The sequence below is a fragment of the Hydra viridissima genome, unplaced genomic scaffold, assembly GCF_058129835.1.
Source record: "Hydra viridissima isolate aposymbiotic clone 2 unplaced genomic scaffold, HvirCarnegie_v1 scaffold_15, whole genome shotgun sequence".
NCBI lineage: Eukaryota > Metazoa > Cnidaria > Hydrozoa > Anthoathecata > Hydridae > Hydra > Hydra viridissima.
Genome location: NW_028324314.1, coordinates 3,064,541 through 3,070,433, shown reverse-complemented (window position 1 = coordinate 3,070,433; position 5,893 = coordinate 3,064,541). Strand labels below are relative to the sequence as shown.

General features: G+C 29.0%; 1 pseudogene; it reads right to left on the bottom strand.

The window, feature by feature from the left end:
* Window positions 1-3,188: 3,188 nt before the first annotated feature.
* LOC149878200 (uncharacterized) lies at window positions 3,189-5,373 on the bottom strand (annotated as a pseudogene).
* Window positions 5,374-5,893: the final 520 nt, after the last annotated feature.

Below are 5,893 nucleotides of genomic sequence, written 5' to 3'. Positions count from 1 at the left end.
GAATATTCTCAAATTAAAAATGCCTTTAGGATTAACATGACGTTACCACAATGGTTTAAAATTTTTTTTTTTCAAATAAATAAAATACCTGTGACAAATTTTAACGCAAAAACAAAACAGCCCTTTAAAAGAAAACACATTTAAGGCTTTCATAAGGAAACAAAACATAAAACGTTTGAAAACATCTATACAAGTTCAAAAAAAAAAAAGCATCACTTGAATCAAGAATGTTGACAAAAAGAAATGTATCAACGCTTGGCAAGTAATCCAGTTAATAGGTTTTCATAACATCGCTATAAATGGCAATAAAACCAAACGTTCTAAGTTTTAATGATATCAAGTCCCACAAGGCACTGCGGGAATTAATTAGAGGAGAGAAACAGTGAGTCAAAGGGTTGCGTGAATAAAAGACATTTTCAGAAAGATTAAAATATTGTTCATCACAATTAAATCACCATGTTTTGTGCTCATATATCAGCCATCTTTTTTTATAGTCTTGAGCCTAATAAATCGGGGTACTCCAAATTAGATGACTAATAAACATAGTAAAGTTACATTTTCAAGTTTACCTCAGTATGTGGAAAATGCAAAACAATGCGATCTTGATATAACAAAGTACAGACTAACTTAAAAACACCCGCAGGTTTTTACTAATGAAAAAATATTGTTGAAAGATTACGTAGTGAAGGCCTCCATGATACATTAGGGACTTTTTCGCACTCACATAAAAAAAAACCACCAAATGATTATGCTAAACTTTAAAACTTTTGAATGCATCTTTTAATTTTTACTCAACTTAAAACTATAAACAAATCTGATCAAGTGTGCCCTACTTCCCCTAAATGTAGTCTCATAAGAAAACCTCCCAAAAACGAAACATTCAAATGTTCGAAACGTTCAGAAAATTTCAGCATAAAGTTAAAATATACATGAATATATGCATGAAGGTTTTGAAAAAAATACAGGTTGAACAACAGATTTAGTGCATTTCAAATGACTGAGTTATAATGAATTTTTAAATTTTTACCGTTTTGTTCATTAAATCTTGCTCATCATTCATTACAAATTTGCAAAATAATTTAATTCAAGTAGTTCATATTCATCAAAGGAATTATCTGAGATATACTTACGATTAAAATCTAATTGAATTGATAAAAGGGTTTATGCGCCATACTTGCTGCCATATTGATTTTATTATAACTTGCATTTAATCAAAGGGTTTGATTTTTAGTTTTAGTACTCTTATTAAAAAAGGATTTAAAATGAAAAGCTTTTAATTAAGTTGAAATCGAGGTTTGTGCAGAATGTATTCTTTTTAAACAATGAAGAATTAAAATTTTTGAATGAGTAATATAGTTTTGTGAGGAGGGAATATGAGAAAATTGTAAACATTATCTTTAAGTTTTACCCGACTCAAGCATAAAACATTCGAACGAAGAAAAGGCTGAGTCTACGAAGAAAAGAAGTACACACGGAGACTTATTGAATTTGTCATATGAATAAATGATATAAATGATACAACGAAAAGAAAAGTAGAAAACAACAACAACCAAGAAAAGACATACGCACCGAGACTTATTCAGCCAGTCATGTAAATAAATGATCAATAAGTAGCAAAACCGTAAACAACCAAAAACTATAAAAGGTTCGAAAAAAAAGAAGAGAACTGGTAAGAAAGGGAGGAGGGCGAGAAAGAGAAAACAGTTTTAAGAGATTTAAAAGAAGATTTTAAGAGAAAAGAGTTTTTAAGAGATTTAAAAGAGGAATTTATGAGAAAAGGATTTTTAAAAATTTAAAGAGAACTTTTGAGACGAATTTTTTAAAGAGTTTAAAGAGAAACTTATGAGAAGAATTCGTAAGAAAAGATATTTGAGTAACTTTAAATAAGCGTTACTACATTTATTGATTTATTGATATTTGTTTGAGTTAATATTAAGAGAATATATATTGATGAGAAGTATTTGAGAATATTTATTAAAAAAAATTAGTAAGAGAAGAAAAACCAGTAGTAAGTATTTTTGTTTGCATTTCGATTATCAAAATTATTGTTATTATTACTATATGCGTTAAATATTGTCATTGAAAAGTTTGATGCTCTAACCGCGCACCTTACCATATCTGCGTCGTAATATTCCTAACTCCTGTTTTTGTGATTGATTATGGCAGAGAACTTTATGGTGATTAAGATGCATATAAAATCATTGTTCTCAAAATTTTAGTGCTCCTTAAAATACTTAGCAGCACCAAGTTGTAAATAGTGCGTAGAGTCTTCGAACACCTTTGATCAACATGATGTGCTACTTTCATTGTCAAAATTTGAATGCAACACATCAGAAAAATGTACTTAAATGATACAAAATTGTACACTTTAAATACAGCTATTTTCATCATGTTAACTACATGGTAATAAAATTTGTTCTACAAACAGTTCTGTAATTAACAATGCGGCTTTAGAGTATATGATTACCTCAATACATCTGCAGACTGAACAAAAACTTCAATAAGACTCTGTAAATAGGGTTTAGTTATTACATTAAGTTTACTTATTACACACTGTTATGTGTCATGTGTCATGTGTCAATAGTTTTGCATTTAGATGACTCACAATATTAGTGTTAAGATATCATTCAAATTCTTAATCAAAAAAAATAAATTATGGAAAATGAAACTTTAAGTAAACTCAAATAAACTGAGTCAAAGTATTTTGTCTCTAAATGAAAATACAATTTTGAATAAACGTAAGAGAACAATAATTGCTCACAACTTTTCATCATAGGATTATAAGTAAACATTTTCTGATAACATGAATTCAAGTTATCTAAAATATTCTAAAATATTTATAATAGATTTAACGTTTTTATAAAACTTCGAAGTTTTTCATGCATAAAATTTAAACAGCTCATCAGAAATTCTATAAAAGAAAACAAAAATCTAAGTAAACAATACCAAATGAAAATGAAGTAAAGTAAGTTCAAAAAGTTGAAAACAAAATAATAATCAAAACCCCTCAACTAATGAAACTCTCAATCAATTAAAAATCTAAACACATTATTTTTAAATGGATTTTTTTTTAAAACGAGACAAAAGAAGCTGATATTGATTGAACTTTGATGAACAGAAATATAACGCTCTATTTTAAAAAGTAACCGTGATAGTACAAGATACAAAGCAATAACTTTCAAAATGATTTACACAACATGACGCTCATTCACAGTTCGAACGCTTGCTCCATGTAAGTAAAAGCAATTGTTGATTTCATTTATTGCTTCAGCTTTGGTATATCCGCTCCAATTATTTACGTCATTTTTTACATTTTTACATTTTTTCTGGATTAAACTCCTCAAGGTTTTGCATAACGTGATGTGTGATATATTTCCAATATAAAAAGAAATTACTAGCTATTCCATCAATATTCTAGCTCGATTAGTAAGTCCAACTAGTTTATAATCGTTGCAATTTACCCATTCGAGTTTCGTATCAATATTTCTGACCCTCCTGATAGAAATAAAAAGTTCGACATCAAGTTCAATTATAAAAAGAATACTTTCTACTTTAATGCAACAACCAAAGCGTTGAGATTGATGGTATCTAGGCGAATGATCACCACTTTCTTCCGTATGAGTTTGATCGCAAGGTGCTCCGCAAAACGAGCTCTTAGTTGTACAATGAAACAAATGGTTTTTAATACCATCCTTGAGTTGCTCATTCAAATTTAATTCTACTTCAGTTATAAATTTGGCGTCAATGACATCTGCAGATTCAATTAATGACGCAAGTTTTTCAACCAGGTCTTTTTCATCATCCATTCTTTTTTCCAATTTCGGAGTAAAAATGTTATCAAAATCTGCCACTCCATTTCCTAATGCTTTTATTACTGAATATTGGCAAAAATTCACTTTAAGTGTTTTGTTGCTCTTGGATTAAAACTTGTTTAGCCATTCTGCTTTTAGTTTCTGAGTAATTACGTTTAACTTCAAATTTGGTTTTGTACTGATGGTTGCTTCTTCGTTATTTTCAATTACTTAAGAACTTTTATCATCAAAAGAGATAAATGGGTCATTGAAATTAGTTTTAAGAAAGGTCATTTCTTCTCCCCTCATTGGATTTTTTGCAATAACATTTATAACATTGTGAAATTCCTAGCTATGCACATGGAGCTTTTGTGTGATCCTCTTCAAAACAAGTTCATGCAGCACGCTTTTAATTGAAACTGTTGCTTATTTTATTACTGCTATTTGACTTACCGATCTAATTTACCGAGCAGCTCTTGTCATACCTTTATTTTTTCTTAAAGTTGATGAGAACGGCTCTTTAGTTGATACTTTCTTTTAGTCTTTTCCATAGAATCAACATTCACCAACAATTCTCTTGTGCCAAACTAATGTTTTCAACTGTAATTTGTGCAGCGTAACTAGCGAATACCGCGATGAAAGTGTCAGCCAAATTAAACTTTTCATGACATTTATCTTTTAAATGTATCTACTTCAAAATATCAACTACTTTTGTCAAATACTATAGGACATGGTACAGAGTAGATACGTTTGGAATTGCATTTCCATAACGCCTCCTAAACGTCTCAAGCATTGCAAAGCATGGTCGTTCAAACTCTGTTAATAAGCGACAGGTTGTTGTGCGCAAGCGCACTTGGATCATGAAAATTTTAGGACTTTTAAAATCGCTGCGGACCTTGGTTCCGAAAGGAATTTTAGCTTAACGACTAATTTTTCATTACTCATCGCTTTTTTTAAAATTGTCTACGTTAATAGCCAGTTTTTTGACTGTTAGTAATGTTTCGGTAACTTAGTTTTATTTGGAAGTAAAATGAAAAGGGAATATTATTTTATCATTGAAGATGATCTACCTAAAAAAAACTTTTTCATTAATTTGTTTAGAAATTTGGAAGTCTTTTTATTTTTTTTTTTGAGCGGTAAAACTTCAAAGTTTTTCTACTTTTACCTGTATGAATCTTTAAACTTTTTATTACTTATTAACAATCTTAACACTTAGTTTTTTTTTTGTTGTTCAAAATTTACATATACCTTTGTCCTAAATTGACAACATTTTATTTATGTCGTTTGTAAAATAAATACTGTCCTTATGTGTAAAAAATTTGATTAGATGTTTTTAATACTTTTAAATAAAATCTTTTACTTTATATGCAATTTATAATTGATTTATTAGCTTAATTTATTTCATGAATATAAACACTGTGTGATACCAAGTGGTAATTTTTGATGGTTATTCACAAGAACTATCCAAATAGTTTTTTTATTTTTAGATGAAAATCGAAAACAAAAGTTTTTGTCTGGGAAAAAAAAAGTATCCCATTGGAACAAACCAACAAAATAAAATTGAAAAAGTATACCATGTCATGTTGTCAGATTTAGAGAATGTTCATCCATCTAAAATTTGTCGAAAACGTTATGATACCATAAAGAATGTGATCAAAAGAATGAAATCAACAACACCTCTTTTAAATATGAACCGGAAAACTCATTGTGATGATTGCTATTGTTGTCAGGAGGTAGAAAAACTCAGTAAAGGTTTAAATGTTACTAAATCACTAAAACAAAATAAAAAGCTTATTGGTCGCCCTGGTATCGGTAAAAAAGTGTGGTCATTTTCCATGATTGCTACCATTAAAAAAAGCATTGTGACAGCATTTGACTCGGAAATAGATATTGAAAAACTAAAAAAGAAATCAATCTTCATTTACAGATTAGTCAGTAATTTATGTGGTAAAACACCAAAACAATCAGCAACTCTAAAAAAAATATGAACAACTTATTTTGTTTTTTCTTTCTTGTGGAAAATGTAAAGGTTAATCAACTCTCTGAAACATTATGTCCAAATTAAAAACAGCTAATTTTCCCTGAAGATTTGATTTCCAATA